Here is a 20,511-nt window from a genome sequence, read left to right on the forward strand (position 1 = left end):
TTACGAGTCTATTTATAAATTATCATTGAACTATTCTATTATCCAATTTTTTAAAATTAAAATTAAGAGTTTTCTAACAAATAATACTCTTAATCTTCCACGTTGAGAGAAAAAGAAATCTATTGAAGAGGAAGAAGAAGCCCTGAAGAAACAGGTTAAAGCTCTCAAAAAATGGATACATCTCATCATTGGATTCAAATGCAGACCTATAAATATAAGATTTCATCATTTAAAATGATTGTTTCTTTGGAACTTTATGTAATGTACTCTGTAATGTTTTATATTTTAGTGTTCCTCCTTCACTGAACAAACACTGTAATTTCGCCCCTTACATGTAATTTATTATTTCTGTCATTGATTTTAAACTTTACTACGAAGGAACTAAGCTAATTTACATGGATTCATGGTAATTTCGATGAACAGACAATAGAGATGGATACAATGAATGATCTTCAAAATAGACATCCAGAGTTGAAGACCATCAAGATCCAAAGCACCAAACCATGGCAAAAAGTAGGGAAATTTTCGAAGTCTTGCCTTAAATCGTAAGAAAGTCTATGCAATTTGCAAAGTAAGCTAATCTGAATAAACTTTTCATTTGGGATCAAAATCATCATGTTTCTAAAGAATCCTGCATTTGATTAACCATTTAATATTGTAAGCTTCGAACATACTATCGATCGTGTAATTTCCAAGAACTAACATTATCATTTTCGTACAATAGTCAATTCCCTCCTGTTTTCACCCTTTGAAGACATACAATTTCAACAATTTATATGAATATGTTAGTTCTAGGCTAATGCTGGCATTCTCTCAATCTAAAAGAACCACTTGTATTCTTTTTAACCTTTTCTGTGTACATCCTTTCAATCCAGCCTGTATACACCTTCCACCAACAATCATTCTACCATCAGAAGCAAACCCAAACAAACTAAAAATAGGCAAAATTCCACTTAGCTCTTGCATTTCTCCCACCTTTTCTGATAACAGCCTCACACAGCCAGCAAGGCGATGTATCTGAGGCTTACTGCACGAGTCTTTCCATAGTTACCCAAGACACCACATCTCCTCCAAGCATGGTACCCTGCATAGGCCACAGGGTCATTAGCTAGGCCCTTGACATAAGAAGCTAATGATTCTAAGGATCTGAATTTAGTTCCATCTATTATTGAGTGTGTGGTGGGACAAAATCCCAAACGTTTGGGGCTCCGAAATATATGGGAATTGAACCAGAAATCTAGAGCGTAAAATAGTTTCTCTGTCACATAACTCTGTGTCATGGTGTTCTCGACAGCTAGTACAAATTTGTAGTGAGACATGGCACAATGTAAATGATCCCACCATCTTGGCTTGACGCTGGCATCATTGTTGCAGTCAGGATAGATAGAAAGAGCCATGTCTGAGCCACCAACATTGTTCAAGCACTTGCCAAACGAATGGTGAGGCAGCAAGCTCAGGAGATTTTTGGCCAGTCGATTTCTTTGAGGAAGACAGCGTGACGAAGACCAATAAACAAGTGTATCCTTCAGAAAAAGGAAAAAAGTTAACGGTATAATTTGCTGAAAAAATCCGTGGAAACTTCAAAAGAAGCAAATAACTTTAGCTAACACTATTGTCCTTGTAAGATGAGACCTGATAATTTCGACCATTGTGAAAGAGCGCACCAGCATACGTTGACTGCACATCATCTTTAGCATGATAACCAATAAATATATCCTCAAGACCTGAACGCTTTGTACCACCTTCAAGATCCATGTATACTCGAAGTGGATCACCTTTACGTCTCTGAAAAAATATAGGGAATGCATTGAAGTTTGTTAGCATAAATAGTAGAAAATGATGACGCAAAATGCAAAACAAACAGTTATTTGTACAAACCACCGAGTCAACTTGCACAACAGAGGACATTGGACAATGCTTATAAAAATGTTAACAGTTGAAAACCACAAAACAAGAACTTCAGATGGAAAATCAAGACAATAGCAACCAGTAAGTTGTTACATTAAACAACATTGTCAATACCAATGTTATATGAGGATCTTCACTCTTTCAATCAAATGAATATTTCAGTCTACTCTAAGCAGGGTAGAATGCTGTAAGTGTGACAAAAAATTCTCTAATCCATGATAAGATATAAGGCTTGTGAACACAATACCATTTGACTTCTTTATTCCACTACATAGGAAAGTCATCTAACATCTCACCATATTGCATTACATTTAATGAAAAACATGTAGAAGTTTTCTATTCACTCAGAAATGCCTATACATTTGGCACAAAAAGCAAAGATAGATTAGACACTTATATTTTCTGTAAAAGGCCTAAAATTCACTATAGATGAAAAGGGAAAAGGATTAAAAAAAATCAACAAAATGTACAATGACACCTTAAGATTGATTTTGGTAATTTCTGATGCTAATGTATAAGTTATTTGAAATCATATAAATTGTCTACATATAGAAGATCCCAAACTTGCAAACTAAATTACCCTAAAACTTTCCCTGAGAAAACCCAATGCCGATTGTCTATGTCTTGAATCCTATCCTAGGTCTATTAAACTTTGTAAGCATTGTGCTACTCTAATGTTGCTTTGAAACCAAATAGATTATTGAAAGATTAGAAGAATAAGACCATAAAACCAAACCGAAAGGATTGACAAATAAATTAAGATGTGGATCACAGGCTACCAATACTATTATCCACCAACTCCAGAACTTGACTCTTGTATTTCTTTCTAAATTGGGCACAACCCACTTGAGAATCTCATTTGAGACTTCGATTCTCAGTTGGGTTGGGTTTTTTCTCTTTAGATGGATCTCTAGGTTTTGGTTTTGAGACTTTTAGACTGTAGACTTATACATTTGTTTTACATTTTTATTATTATTATTATTTTGTTGAAGAAGAAAAAGAAAATGGGAATTGATCAACGAATTCTTTGAGTAACGATGACTTATAACCAAATCATAGTAGTCTAGTTTCTGATGTGTAATGGTTAGAGTTTAAAATATTATAGTAACACATTCGTCCAACTGAATTATAAATAGTATTATAGGGTACAAATATTATTTTTTCAAAATTATAAGGGTTAAATAGATATTAGTCTTATCTTGTTTTCAAAATCATCATATATCCACTTTATATATTTTAAAAATATAATTATAATGTTTATAAAATGATATTTACACCCTAATTTATTACACGCTCTTCAATTTTTTAAGGGTACAAATATCTTTTTCAAAACTATTAAAACGAATATTGAAATTTTCAATATTTTCACCTCTTAAAATTTTATTAACATTTTCAAAAATTATTATTCACCCTTTAAACATAAAATTATATATTATTAACATTCAATTTATTTTTGTACTAATAAATTTGTTTATTATTTTTAATTAAAATTAATATAAATTGAGGTACAAAATATTTTTAAAAAATTGGGCAAAGTGTTATTTAGTTATTATTATTATTATTATTATTATTTTGTCTTTCTAATAATTTTACAAAAATTTTAGTAGTTTTTTTAACAAATTTAGCAAATAGAATGAGTAAACTTATTTCAACTTAAAGAATGGAATGATCATTTTGTCAAATCTTGAGCAAAACTAATCATTTGGCCCTGTCAAAGGTAATGAAATTATCATGCTAATTATCCATTTAGATTTCAAGAGACTAATTTTGATTCAATGATCTATCAATTAAAAATCTATTTAATATCTAGGGATTTTTTTTACCTTTTAATTAAATTTGTTATATGCCCCTTATTGTATTAAGTCGTGCTTTAAAAATGTATACAAATATTTTAATCATCCAACAAACTTTAAAAAATTACTTATTCATCCCCAAACAAATTTTTAATTAAAATTCTCATCCTACAATCAAAAACTTAGCATCAAAATTCATCCCTAAACTTAATTAAAATCTAATATTCAATATCTATCAATAATCTCATCAATTCAACCTTATAAAAAAACAAAAATAAACCCTAATTAGTGGAATATCAAAATATATTTGTGTCGATTAACTTTAATTGACAATTTGACTGAAATAGGTGTTATGATTGTATTTTTTTGGTATTCACAAAACATGTGAAGTTTTTAGAAAATGCTTATTTAAAAATACTAAAAGTAAAGTGATTTTTCATTCTAAATTTAATTAACATAAGACAACACGTGTAAATTTATTTGTAAGTAAATATATTATGTGAAATGAAGGGGTGATGAATATATTATGTGAAATGAAGGGGTGATGTATTGATTACATCATAGTTTTTTTAAAAGTATGTTTCTTCTTTTAAGTGAACAATAAAATAACACGTTTAAAAAAAAGTAAATTAATCAAATCGTTGGCAAAGTAATTTGAAGAGATACAATTTGTTTAACTCCTAATGGCGAGAGTGGGGCACCCAAATAACAAAGAGGTTATGAGTTTGAAATTTACTAATAATATATCAAAATTAAATTTTTTATTAATCTAGTACAAAATTTAAGGTTTTACATATTTAATAGAATCGATTCACTTTGTTTGATCATTTGCAATGTCTTTTTTTTCTCGCTCACTTAATGAAGGTATAGGAGAGGTTTTGTTTTCTTTGATAAGTAGCTTCACATGAAACTCCAACTGCGGCTCAACTTGCCTCTAGAAGCAGTTGGAGCTTAAAGATATATGCACTCTTCCAGTGCATAGAAACTTATGGGTATTTTTGGCTACACTCCAAATTTTATAGAAGAACTTAGCTTTATTTTCTTTGACTTTACTTATTCTCTAAAAATCACACTTTTATAGTCTCTTTGGTGTAACAACTATGCAAAGACAATTGATGAGTTTGAAGAAAGAAGTATTACAAGAGCTCAAAGGGCCATTTTGTAGCGTATTTTAACAGTAGTGATCATCATGAATTAAAAAGGTATGTTGTTCACATGTCTTTCTTAAAGGTTCCCTATTATGATCACTATCGAATCCATGGCCTCGGCCTCGACCTCTCCTTGCGACTCTAACAAATTGTCGATGAGCTATTCTGGAATAGAAAAAGAAAATGTAGTAATTATATCTGTTGTGGAGAAAGGAACTGCAATAGTTATGTCTGTTGTAAGTAAATTAATTGGAATGGAATAGCATGCCTTTATTCACTAGTCTTGCATCCTTGTATATACATGCAAGCCAATGTTACAAAATAGGATAAATTAAAATATCACAAGTCCTACAATCCTACATGACCATGTCTATACCGAAACTAATTTGAAGATAATTAATTTGCTTTGTGGAATAAATCTAGTCTTCAGCAAAACTAAGAGAGTTGGTGAGACAAATGTGCAACTTCCTCACACTTTATTTACATATAAGAGACTAAGTCTTATAAAGAGAATATTTTGTCTTGCATGTCTACATTTGAGGGAATGTTTATGAACTATAAATGTGGACTGTAACAACTTCTTCCCCCTTAAAAAAACCTTATCCTTAAAGAAATAGGAAATTGGGGTAATCTAGGTAGAAGTTTCTTCGATTAACCCATGAAGTTTTCGATTCATCATAGCCTTGCCATTTGACAAACACTTCTTACCTCCATCCTTTACCATGAGCAACCAAAATGTTCTTTGGTTGCTTAAAAACACCAAAGAAATTATTTTCACACTCTAGAAGAGTTAAGGTGGCATTTTCATTGGTGTCCACATGTTTCTTAAGTAAGGACATGTGGAAGATAGGGTGTATAAGACTACTTTAACACAAATATAGTTTGTATGCCACTTTGCTTATTTTTTGGATTACTTTTAATGGACCATAAAAAAAAGCAGTAAGTTTTTGTGAGGTACTCCTTGAAACTGAGGCTTGTCAACAAAGGGTGCTAAGACCTAAGCCAATCTCGACAAATTTGATGGCATGGTGAAAGCAAATGACACCTTGTATGTGTACTCACTATCGTGCCTTGCACACATCCCATGCAGTCTATTGGACTAGCTAATTATGATACCATGGTCATATGGGAAATCTGGTCATAATCTCTCTTTTACCATATATGCTAGCTATAGGATTACTATTTGAAAACCATATTCGGATAGCCCCTACCATGGATATATTTATGATGCATCTCACTAACCACATGAAAAAATAACTAAGAGGCCATATCCCTTACCATGGACACATGAACTAAACTAAACTATATGGCTAATGCATCTCGGTGTTGAGTGCATGATGCTGCCTTACACCACCTATGTTCCTTTTTATGCTTATACACCAGCATGTATTGTGATATGCACTTTGCCCTTATGAGTTTCTAAACATTCCGACTGATTTTTGACAATTCAAAGGCATACGAAGGTTCTTTAGCTAGTCTCTATGCATCCTAATGTTCATTTCATAACCAAAAACATATATATTCACTTATAATAACATATCATGGCGTTTAAACTCAAGTTAATTAAACATTTTTCCATTCAATCACTATATTCACATATATATAATCAAATAATCATATATTCAACAAATAAATCTCATTATCGCTAAGTTAATAATCATCACAGCAAGCTCAACAACACAACCACAATCAATCAATTATCACAAAGCATAATTCTTCAAGAAAATCAATTAAGAAGTCACCACACTTACTTGTCCTCCTTAGAATGCACTAATCTTCACGTGGCAATAGGATTTTTGGTGATTGGCAGTTTCCTTCAACGAATAAATAAGCTCCTCTCTCTTTCCTCTCTTTTCTAGTGTGCAGCTAGGGCATACAAAATAATGAAAATTAAGTTAAATACTCCTTTTTATTTTCACTGTAAAACATAATATAAAAGCATGTATTTGAAGTAAATAGGTGTGTATGACATTATAGCTACTAAGACAATCTCTAATATTTTTATGATTCTTATTTTATCTTAATTTCAAACTTTGTCGACAATGTATGACCATGTATACCAACATATATGAGTGTGCATCCCGCTAAAAACTTCATTATTAAGTCGATTAAATGTCAGGGAAAAGACTAAAATGTCTTTGGATGTACCTATGGGTGTTGCAACTGTAAAGTGAGGGATCAAAACTTTAGCTTCTTGTTCCTTTTGGGATAAGGCATCAACAACAATGGTAGTCATCTTTTATTTATACATAATATTGAAGTCGTACCCTAAAAGCTGAATAATCCATTTTTGTTGTGTTTCAATGGCTATTTTTCTTTCCCACAAATACTCAAGGCTATGATGGTCAATTTTCTCAATAAAGTATCTTTCAAGGAGGTAAGGACGCCATTTTTTCACTACAAGGACCAACACTGTCAATTTTTTCTAATAAGTGGAGAGGGAAAGGTTTTTTCCTTTAAGACTAGAACTTAAGTATGTTATAGCTCACTTATTTTGCATATAGATTGTGCCAATGCCTATGTTGGATGCATCACATTCCACAATGAATGGAATGGAAAAATCTAATAAAGTGAGGACTAGACTCTTTGTCAAAGCCTCTTTGAGCCTGTGGACAGAAGTGTATGAAGCTTGGTTACATTGAAAGGCATTTTTCTTAAGCGTTTTAGTCAATGATCAAGCGATAACGTCATTGCCTACTATGAAACAACGGTAATATCTAGTTAGGTTGAGAAAACCCATTAGCTCTTTCACATTCATGGTTTTTAACCAACTTGCCATGGCCTCATTCTTCTTAGGTACTCCATGAGATCTGATTACATGTCTCAAATAATTAATCTATTGTCTAGCAAATCAACATTTTTCTTTCTTTTATGATCAACTTAGTTTCTCTTAACATCGAGAAAACAATTCTTACATGACTTAGATATTCATTCCATTCTTGACTATAGATTAAAATATCATCAAAAAATACTAAAATAAACTTTCTGAAGTACTGTTAAAAAATTGAGTTCATGATTACTTGAAACGTTGAAGGAGTATTAGAACGATCGAAAGGTATTCCCATGAATTCGAAGTGTTCATAATGTGTTTGAAAAGCTATTTTTGCAATGTCTTCCTCTATCATATGAATTTAATTGTACCCTGAACATAAATCTAGCTTGATAAACCATTTGGCACCATGTAATTCAGCCAAGAATTCTTTGAAAACTAGAATTAGAAATTTGTCCTTAATGGTGACTTTGTTAAAAGATTGATAGTTAACACCAAAAAGCCACAAGCTATCATTCTTTTTTACTCAAAGGATAGGGGATGAGAAGAGGCTTTGGTTTTGTCAAATGAGACCTCGTTCCAACATTGTTGAAACTTGTCACTCATTTAGAAGTATGGGTAGCTAAAAGGTCAAACACTAACTAGGCCACTTCCTAGTTGTAGGGTATGTGATGGTCTTGCTCTCGTTAGGTAACAAGCCTTTAAGATCCTTGAACACTTTAGGAAATTCTTGTTGAAGTTAATTCCATGTCGCTGACTCAATTTGATTTTCAATGTTTGCATTTACTGACGAAATTTCGAGGAGGGTTCCGTTTCCGCTATTTTGCCACAAAGTATTAGTGAAGAATTTTTCTTTAACTCGTTGAACTTCTAAAGATCCAATTTCCTATAATGTCACCATACCTTGGTTTGTTTTGAATTTTAATAACATATTCCAAATGTCCCAAATAATTGGTTAAAATGTTTGGATCCATTAGGCCCTAAGAATTATGTCACAACCTTTTAAAGGATAAAAAAAATCAATTGAAATTGTTTTAATGTGAAGAGTGAGAGCTACTCCATGACATTCCCCTTTGTTATGTAATTTTTCTCTATTGGCAACCATCACTGATAACATCGGTCTAGGTTTAACAGGAAGTTTTAGTGAATGTGTAATTATTTTATGTCGGAAACAATGGGTAAACTCTGAGTCTATCAATACTATAAAATTCATTCCTATGATCTTAGCTTGGATGCGCATCATTTATGGTATGGGTACCCCAATAGGAGTGTGGAGTGAGATTTCAGATTGCTCGAATTCATATGAAATGAAATTGGTTGCTAGTCCTCCATTTTCATTTTTCATGCCTTCTTCAAGTGCCTGCTTTAATTATATGTAAAAAAAGCTAATTGCAAATGTGTCTTGTCGTGAAAGGTTCATCGCTATGGAAACAAAGGCCTTGTCAGTAACACTCTTGTATTTTGGCTAGTGTGAAACATCAAATATAATTGGCGTTAGTTGTTGATAAGGTTCCTCTTATTGGTACATTTGTATAATTCTAAGATTGAGGGATACCTTATATGAGTTCGTTGGACCCTTTTCGGGGGTCCCTAGTCATGGTTCTAACTTTTGAATTCAAGATTGGAGAGTATGGTTTCAAATATCTTAAGTAACTTGATTATTGCGCTAAGATTGTGAGGACATTGTATTTGTACATCAAGTCTTATTTTTTTCCTAAGTCCATTATTAAAGCATCCTACCTTTTGATCAGTAGTTAATGTTTCAATTGTGATAAAAGTCTATCAAATTGCACCCAATAATCACACATTATACTGGTTTGTCTGAGTTTGCAGAGGTCTGTAAAAGCATTTTGATATGAAGATGTTCCAAAATTTTGTGAAAATTCCTCCTTCATAACTTCCCACGATAAGTGCCTCTTTAGTTGTCGTTGTCATTGAAACCATAGTTGCACGTCATCATCAAGATGATAAGCAACCAACTTGTTTTGATCTTCCAAACGAGTGCTCTAAAATTCAAAAAATTGTTTAACACAACAAATCTAATTAATTGGGCCTTTTGAATTGTCATACTTCAGAAAGTCTAGTTTTACGAATTTGGGAGCAAAGTTTCTGTGAGGTGTTTCTCCATCTGAAGACCCTTACCCAGGCCTAAGCTTACTAATGGAAGCTTCTTCCTTGACCACAGACATTTCCACCACTTGTTTCATTAGTTATTCTAGTCATGTGCTAAAGCTTACTATCTACTACTCCAATTAGTGAAAATCGAAATTTCATGGGTCGTTCACCGTGCATGTCTCTGATACCACGATATTATGGTCACTGTCGAACCCACGAGCTATTTTGGAATATAGTAGTTAAATCTATTATGGAAAAGGGAACTGTAGTAGTTATATCTGTTGTAAGTAAATTAATTGGAATGGAAAAGCACGTTTATATTCACTAGTCTTGCATCCTTATATACACATGTAAGCCAATAGTACAAAAGAAGATAAACTAAAATATCACAAGCCCTACAATCTTACATGACCAAGTCTGTAGCAAAACTAATTTGAAGATAATTAATTCGCTTTGAGGACTAAGTCTAGTTTTCAACAAAACTAGGAGAGTCGGTGAGGTGACTATGCAACTTACTCGCACTTTATTTACGCTAGAGAGACTAAATATTTTGAGGAGAATATTTTCTCTTACATGTTTGCATTTGAGGAAATGTTTGTGGATTGTAAATGTGGACTGTAACATTATTGTTTTCCAACAATGGTTACATATATTTGTCCAGGAGTTTGGGTTTTACAACAATGATAGAATCATTCTACCTTGCGATTAATCTACATTTCGAGGCTTTGCTAAACTTTTCTCTTAACATACTTAATTGTTTGATATTTGTAATATAAGATTTACCATCTTTAACAATGTTTAATACTATCTCAATAATTCTGTTTGGTGTATTTTATGTCAAGGTTACAAGTTTTATGGTTTTAGTATACGAATGTTATATTAATGTATTGATATAGTGTTGTACTTAATAAATCCTCATTCTTTTCTAATATCTCACTACAATAAAATTAGAGTAATATCATACATAACCATTTTGAGTACATAAATGAATACACACTTTATCCTTTGATTGAATATTATTTTATTTTTAATTTAAAATCAATCAATCACATAGTGATACACATCGAGTATATACCAATTTGTGTACTCAAAGCATATACACATAGTTTTATTAATAAAATTATGTGTACATATTTTTTAATATACAATTAAGTATACAAATAATGTGTCATCACATGATTAAATTATTTTGAATTAAAAATAAAGTAATATTCAATCATATGATTACACATCATCTATTTATTTTTTTATATTTAAAAGTAGGTCAAAGGACTATTTCTCACATAAGTTTTAGATCAATCTAAAAATCATACCCATGACAGATTAAAAACATAAACACCTACCCATGGGCTAACTACTATTAAAATATTCAGTTAGAGACAAAAGTCAAATCGTTATTTTACCCTTAAACCCTAAAACTTTAAAAAATTTATATCATTTACCCCTTAGGTTTTATAAAACAATCCATTCCCCCCCTCCCCCTTAATGATTAAACTTTGAAAAACTACATTTTCCCCTTAAGGTCTATCTTTTCTTCTTCTTTGACGATGAAGTTCCACTCTGACCAACTTTCTCTTCCCACCCATTTTCTCTGACGATGAATTTCCTCTCTGGCCAAAGAGCAATCGCACTCAATCGTCGATTCAACTTTGCTCTCTCATTCAACTTCGCTGAATCCAAATCTCTGAATCGCCAACCGAGATTTGTGCACCATGTTATGTCTTCACTCTTTGTGCTCTTTACTGTGAATCCAATATTTTTGTTTGGACGATGATTCATCTAGGCATCATCATCTAGATGAAAATCATCTGAATTTTTAGAAGAAATTCATCAATTTATGGTCGAAGAGGTGAGAAAACTTTGACGATAATCGTTTAGGGTGGATTAGACTGTTGTCAGAGATGAAGATGGCGGCTAGAGAAGAGACACAAGCTCTAGAGGTGAAATCCAAACTTTTCAAACTATAATAATAGGGGTGAAGTGTTAGTTTTTAAAACCTGAGAAGAAATGATTTAATTTTTAAAGTTTTAGGGTTTAATGGTAAAATGACAATCTTACCTTAGTCTCTAACTAAAAATTTTAATAGCAGTTAGTTCATGTATAGGTCTAACTAAAAATTTTAATAGCAGTTAGTTCATGTATAGGTGTTTGAGTTTTTTATCTACCGTAAATATGTTTTTGAAATTGAACTAAAACTTAGGTGAGAAATAGTCTTTTGGCCTTAAAAGTATAAACACACAACATTGCTTATCTCACTATAAATGATGTGAAATCTGTGGCGAAACATTCTGTAATAATGTTTGATATTGTTATCACCATGCAAATCAATACATATAGATTTATAATCAGGAATATGAGCTCAATCCTTGTAGTGTGGATTGGGATCCAACCCAAATTTCCACCTCTAGATAGATTGACTAGTTGTTTCTCATACATAGAAGTTGCAAAATCAATGATAATACGTAGCTTATTTCAAATCTAGTATAGTGATGTTACTCGGCATACTAGATACATCTTAATTCAAAGTATTTTGATATTAATGGTTTAAACGAAATTGGTTTTCATAAGAAGTGAAAATGAAAAATGAAATGGGCCCCTGGATTCAGCCCATTGTTAGACTTCAGAAAGGCTTGCCCATGTGGTTCAACACCAAGCCTAAAGGCCCAATCATTTGATCACACCCAATAGGCCTTTCAAAGATTATTCCAATATAGAATTTTCAAGGAATTTATAATTGGGTTTATGTAACAGTATAACCACAAAAATGTTTACTTAATTTTAAAGATATTTTCTCAAATCAATAGAATAAATTATACCTTTTTTATAACCTTCATTGGAAAAGAAAATTTATTAATACAAATAAATGAAGTAAAATAAACAAAAAAATCTAAGATCAATAAGGACATAATGTATGAACACTCAAGTCTAAGACCTATTAACTTTTTTTACATTAAAAAAATTCAAATTTTAACATTCCTTTCTGACTTACTAAAAAGGAAATAGAAACAATAATACAATAAATAGTGACATGATAGAAATAGCAAAGTCAAATATTATATTATACATTTTAAATTTAGAGTAATATTATGTATACTTATTTTTGAGTATACAAAAAATATATACATATAACATATCATTATATAGTTACATATTATTTTATCTTTATTTAAAATTATTTAATTATTTAATAATATATATTAAATATGTATCATTTATATATTTAAAATTTAATATGTATATTCTAAAGTTAGAAATCCATCCGTTGAATTCCTCGTATACACATGATAAATGCTGAAACATGCTTATGTATTACTGCATCTCATTTCTCCATTCGCACACGTTTCTTGTCTCCTAACTTTTTCTTCTTCCACTAATTAATTCTTTTATGTAAACTTCTCTTTTTGTCTTTTTCTTTTTTATGAATTTTTAAAGTTAGATTCATGCTCAATATGATTTTAAATTAAATAGATACAATATGTTATTCATATTATTTATCATATATGATTACTTTTATACAACTTAAAAAACTTAATAACTTCAAAATATTAGAACAATTATCAATAATCATTTTTGTGCTTTTGAGAGATAGTTTGAATAATAAAAAATATAAAATCTCTGTGTAAAAAAATAAGTTTACGTAATACAAGTAAATCTTATTTGATTGTGATACCAACAACTATAATTAGATTTTATTTATTTGATATGATTGATTCAATCCCAAATATTTGACTTAAGTAAATCTCTATGTTAAAAAATATATATATCATTCTTATGATACAATTATAATAATAAATAATAAATATTTGGCCAAATGACTATTTCCCACCCAAGGTTTGATGCAAACCTAATTTCTCACATGTTAACTATAAAAAATCTAAATATTCATCCATTTGTTAAATTTCACTGTAACTATTAAGGGTAAAATAGTTATTTAATAAAAATATCTAAAAAATTATAAATTCAACACGTTTTCTCCCACTAAGTTTAAAAACTAACAATTCCCCCCCAAACCCTAAGTTTGAAAATTGGCTATTTCCCTTCTAGGGTTTGTATTTTCTCTTTTGTTGTTTTTCCGACAATTGAAGCTTGCAAGCCTATTCCCTCACATCTTCTAGACAAGGGTGAATTTTTTATCAATTGAAGATTGATTGATGATTTGTCAATCAAGTGTCGTAGATCTGTCGGACACACAAATTTGCTTCAGTTGGCCGACAATTCATCCTCATCCTAGAGATGGGAGGGAAGAGATTGGTCGACTTTGGTCACTGGAAAAGCGACAAAGGAGAAAATGCAAACCTTAGAGGGGAAATAGTCACGTTTCAAACTTTAGGTTTAGGGGAAAATTGTTAGCTTTTAAATTTGGGGAAAAAAACATCATGAATTTATTATTTTTTAAATATTTTTATTAAATGATAATTTTACCCTAATAGTAATAGTAAAATTTAACAAATAAGTGGTTATTTAGATTTTTCATAATTAATGGTGAAAAGTTGAGTTTGCATCAAACTTTGGGTGGGAAATAGTCATTTGGCCTAAATATTCTCACAATAAAACTTTTCCTTACATGCACGGAAAAGTGAATATTCCCATTAAGGAAATGAAAATCTAGGGAAAACTTTATAGGGGTTAGTCCATCTCATTAATTATGTTCATTATCTATGTATCTCAGTCAAAATTAAGATGATTGGATCATTTAGCCACCAACCATGTATAAAAATGTTGTTTAAGTAATTATTTAGAGGAAAAAAATAACCCAAAATGAAATTGAAGCTCGTGCGTCTTCATTGGTATATGAATGGGAGAGAGCTAAAATTTCAAAAAATTTACAACCAAGATGTAGTTGTAATACAGAATTTAGTGAACATCCAGCTACCCTCTCAATTTTTATAATCAACATGTCTTATTGTATTCGGTGCTTAAATCCATGTTGGCAATCTATGTTAATATTATAATCAAGTTTAATTATTTAATTTAGATTACAATTTTTTTTTTATGTAAATTCAATGTACACATAACTTGACAATCATGTATTTTCATAAAAGCAAAAGTTATAATATATATTTTTTTTATATTTATATTAATATTTTATAGAAATAAAATTAAAGTTTTTTTAAATGATAAAATGCAATTCAATGTATTGAATTAGAAGCCACAAAGCGTGCAAATTATATTTAAATGTGGTTCAACATTCTTCTATATAAACAATTAAATATTTATGCAAAGTTTGCTCCTCAAATTCATGCCGCAAATGGGGATTCATTTTCTCATTTTGCTTAGTGGGAGGGAAATGCACAAATGAATGTAAATAACTATTTTTTTCTCTTATAATATATAATTAAAAGATGCTTATGATGTAAAATTTAATGTCATAACCTTTAAAGGATTGTTTGAAAGGCAAATGAATGAAATTTTAAATATAAAAACAATAGTTTAAATTCCCTACGACAATATTTTAAAGGCCATAGGACTATTTTATGCCCAAGTTTTAGTGCATTGTTAAAGTCACACCCACGGGGTTTGAAAAACCTGAAGTCCCACTCATGGACTAACTTCCGTTAAAAAAAGTAATGGTAAAATCATCATTTTATTAATTATATTAAAAAATATAAAATTCATTATAGTTTGCCCTCACAAATTTAAAAACTAACAACTTCACCTATGTCTAAAGTTTTCTAACTTTCAAAAGTAACATTTCTCCCCTCTAAACCTAGGGATTATTTTTCAAACGTTCTCCGGCCACCATCTCCGACAACCGACTACAACGCTTTAACCAACTACTCGTCGACCACCAAATCTTCACTCTCCAATGGAAGAAGAGATGACAAAGATGGGTCTTCATCGATTCCAGACGAATTGACGAAGATGAGCATCTTCGTCGATTCTTCTAGAATCGACGAAGACCTTTGTCTCCATCAATTCATCTAGAATCGACAAAGATGAGTTTTCAGTGCATCATCTGGAACTTTGGAGGTGGCCGATGAGATCGTGGGTTGAAGCTCTTTCTCTAGTGACCAGAGATGGTGACCAAAGAGCCTCTAGAAAATAAACCTTAGGTTTGGGGGGGATAAAATGTTACTTTTGAAAGTTAGAAACTTTAGACAGGAGTAAATTTGTTAGTTTATAAAACTGTGAGGGGAAAACATAATAAATTTTATATTATTTTGATATAATTAATAAAATAATTATTTTACCCTTATTTTTTTTACAAAAGTTAGCTCATTGGTGAAACTTCGGGTTTTTTAAACTTCGTGGATATAACTTTAAGAATGCACTAAAATTTGGGGCTGAAATAGTCCTTTGACCTATTTTAAAATTAAACTCTTATAGTTATAGGGTTAGGTTAACCTCAAAAGAATAATCTAACTTAAATTACACATTATTTATATATTTAACCATATAGGAAAAAATGTTAGGAATTAAACAAACTTTTCCAATAAATCTTTAATACTTTATTTGAAAAAACAGAAATCAATCGAATTTAACTATCAAAAGTATATAATAATAATCTAATTATTCAATAATATAATAAACATAGAAAGTAGTGTTAAATAATCTGACTTTAATTATTAATTATAACTATAATTGCTACCATTTATCTCGCTAACTCATGACCTATTCTGTTAAATTGCTATTTTTAAAGAATTGAATTGAACCTTTTAGAAATGAAATGGCACCATTCTGAAAGTCAAATATTTTTGCTTACCCAACACGCTGCCCTTCACCGAGCCAGCCTTTGCATGAGTTTATCTGACTTTTTTTTTTTTTTAACTATTAGATTGGGTAATCCATATCAATAATATATGGGTGTGAATAGAGTTGGATAATTTTATTTTTATATATATGAAATGTTGATCGAAATTGATTTATATCCAAACTAAAAACCTGCTAAATTATATATTTACAAAATTAACTCAATTATAGCTTTTAAAAATATAATAAGCTTGATTTCTATTAATGCACAAGGAGGTACTGTAGTACGACCCGGAGGAAACTCAATTCAATCGTGGACTTATTAAATTGATTATTTAAACGTAACCAAGCCACTTGAGATTGAGTTCTCAAGTTCACCGGTGGAACTCATGGTCATGAAAGTAGGGATAATTTCCCTTCCCGCTTAGTTTTTGGTAATTAACGTGTCACTCCCTCAAATAAATAATATAACAACTACTACCAAAAAGAGCTTGGTTGGATATTGTCACGATTTCAAGTCAGGACAATCATCTACATCGATGAAGACTATTTTTTTATTGGCCAAAAACTTACTCCCAAGCAAGTTTTGGTATATTTTCGAACTCTCATCATTAAAATTTTAAAAAAATATTAGGGTATTTAGGTGTCTATGTTGACTCATAAATATATAATAAATTATAGTATATTTTGCATATGTTTAAACATAACATTTTATTCGTATAAAAATTACAAATTAATATTATTTGATATTATTTTTTTAGTAGTATTATATGTATAAATAATATTCATAATTTTATATATAAATGATGATATTTCAACATATAATTAAGTATTATTTTATCTTTTATAATTATTTAATCATATAATAATATATTATTATTTATATATATAATTTTTCATGACAAATGGTCCACTTATACCATTATTGTTATTATTCTCTTATTTAACCTTGATTTACTTATTTACTAAGAAAACTTTTTTCACCAATAAATATATGATATGTTTATTAATTAAAATAATATAATTATAATATAAACATTAACTTAAATATCAATGTTTTATGTCATCATTTAATTAATAATATTAAATTAAAATTAATATACACTTAATAACAACTTCAATTAATACTCAATATTAACTGTATGTAACAATATTTCCAGTTGAAAATTTTTCATTTTAAATATTAAATTCTTTATGAATCTCTAACTTTGACATGTTGACCAACGATCATTCTTACTTTATTATCACAATTACTTCTTTTCTTCTTCCTTAATTGAAAGTAAGTCTTGATCAAAATGAATATTATAAGTCTTTAATCAAAGAAAAAATATTTTTTTTCTTTTTTTTAAAGTAAACACATTCATTTATTTCCATATTTTTGGTTGAAATTATGGAAGCAAACACATCAAGTTGAAATTATGTAAACTGTTTACATCATAATTTGGCGTATACTATTTATCAATTGCATATTTTAAAATGAATTTTAATTTACCTCTTTATAAAGTATCAAATTTATAGCCATAATTTTATGTCTAACACTTCATTAAAATTTTAATATATTTAATTGATGATTTTAAATACCATTTTTTTACATTAAATTATTGACAATTAACTCGTTTTATCCAAAAATTTCATAAAAACATATTAATGTGTGTGGAAACTTAAATGTTATTGTGCGTGTTTCACATGCATATTGAGATAAATAAAACTAAATATATATACAATAAATATAAATTTATATACAAATAATAACATGTCACCATATTATTGAATGATTTTGAATTAAAGATAAAATAACACTTAATCATATGGTGATATATCATTATTTTGTATACAAATTTGTATTTATTATTTTATGTACATATTACTATTGAATTGAGTTAACAAGAACACTGTTAATGTGAGCTTATCGGATTATGAAATCACTGTTAATTACATGTTTGAAGCATTTACAACTGTTGATAAGAGAAAAATATGGTAATGTAATAACATATCATATGAATGTTGTGATGAGAGTGCAAAATATAGTGTTTTTGCGTGATTCATAAAAACAGTAAAATAATGAAAGAAGATTAAGTATATTAAGTGGTTCCGTTAGACTACCTATGTTGTATTGTTATTACCTTTTTTTTTTTTTAACAATGCATTCATAAAAAACAATTATAAAGAGTGATTTTAAGAGATTATTAAAAGAATTATGAGGAAAATTCAAATAAAATTTTCTTGTTTATAAAAAGTCAATTAAATAAAAAAGGATCCAAAAAGAAAAATTTCTCATATTATATTTTTTTATTGGTTTATATACTTAGAGGGAGTGAATGTTGTGCCACCGTCTATGGGCACGTGGTAACTGAATGTTTCACTAAACTTGCCAGTTCAAAGGTTATTTCCAATCTAAGATGATGAAGCCCATAAAAAAGCTTTTCAAGTTGCAATAAAATTAAAAAACAAAATATGGCCAAGCCCACTTATCATTTCAAATATTATTTCCAACCTAAAATGATGAAACTCGGGAGTAATTTTAGAGAGAGAGAGAGAGAGAGTAATATTATGTACATCTATTTAGGATACTTAAATATGTACACATTTATATAAGTCATCGTATGATTGAATGTTATTCTATCATTAATTCAAAATCACTTAATCATATAATAACATATATAAATATGTATATATTTGTTTAGACAAAGTTTGAAATATATATATATCTAAGTTATTATAAAATCATAAATTTCATTTATTTTTATTTTTCAATTCAATTCCTTTAACCCTAAGTTAAGATATGCAAGATTACATTTTTAAGATTTTCAATTTAATATTATTTAGTTATCATCAAGATTTTGTTCTCAAGTCTAATAAATTATGTTGATGATATCATCATTTATGTATAAATCATGATTTTTACTTTTCAATTACCTTTTTTTTTTTTTTTTACAATGTATTCTTATGAAACAATTACAAAGAGTGATTATAAGAGATTTTATAAAGCTATGGAGAGAGTTCAAATAAATTTTTCTAGTTTATAAAAATTCAACAAGATAAAAAGGGGTTAAAAAAGAAAAATCTTTTATATTATATTTTTCTACTGGTTTATATACTCAAAGAAAGTGGGTGTTGTGTCATCAACAATGGGCACATAGTAACTGAATGTTTCACTAAGTTTACATGTTCGTTTGATTAAAAAAATACATACATATTGAAAGAGATTGGCTTTAGTGTCAACTTTTTACATTTAATGTGGTATGCATTGTCTAATTGGTTTTGTCACTTTGTATTTTATGTGCCACTATAACATTACATCTTTTTTATATTAAATGTGATATAACTTATTTGGTTGACAAGATGATGATTATATTTAACAGTTTAAAAACTTTGTTTGATGATATTCCAATGGTTATAAATAACTTGAATATTTTCTTAATTAGAAAATATTATCTCTTCTTACTACATTAGGTTAAGAATATGTGTATTAGTATTATATAACTATATACATCTAGGCAATCCCTATTGAGTAGATTGTGTATTCTACATGTGATCATGATTTTGTATGTTGGTCATGTATATAATTATTTATGGTTTTATTTGTTATATAAATGTTTCATTTATGATTTTTTTTATTAGGTATATGATTTCATGTTTTATATATTTTATTACAATATTTATATTGTGGTGTTACTAAGAATAATTTACCCAATAAGTATGAACATAAACTTCAGCAATACATGAAACGTAATACTAACATCTTTGGCTTTTCAAAAAGAACGGTATCATTTTATTTAGGTTATTGAACAACATTGTTTTTCAATTAATGTTGTTAGAAATTTTTTCTAATACTAATTTGAATAAGATTGAGATTGAGTGTCATTTTTACAAGAGAGTTCTAATTCCACCCTCTCAATTATCTTGATTTTTAAAATTTTTAAAATTTTACTTGCATGAATACCTTTGACTTAAAAGTGTTGTTTATTTTTTAATCTTTGGACCCCATAACTTTAATTTTACTTGATTCTATTTTTTTTTATTGTATCTAATAATAAGATAAAGTCAAAAGACCACATTTTTTTTTAAATTGAAAAAAATGAGCTAT

The 20,511-nt window shown here is 29.2% G+C and overlaps 1 pseudogene; it reads right to left on the minus strand.

Annotated features, from left to right (window-relative positions):
- Positions 1-684: 684 nt before the first annotated feature.
- Positions 685-20,511, minus strand: part of LOC123203442 — a 37,488-nt pseudogene continuing 17,661 nt past the window's right edge.

The sequence above is a fragment of the Mangifera indica genome, chromosome 19, assembly GCF_011075055.1.
Source record: "Mangifera indica cultivar Alphonso chromosome 19, CATAS_Mindica_2.1, whole genome shotgun sequence".
Classification (NCBI taxonomy): domain Eukaryota; kingdom Viridiplantae; phylum Streptophyta; class Magnoliopsida; order Sapindales; family Anacardiaceae; genus Mangifera; species Mangifera indica.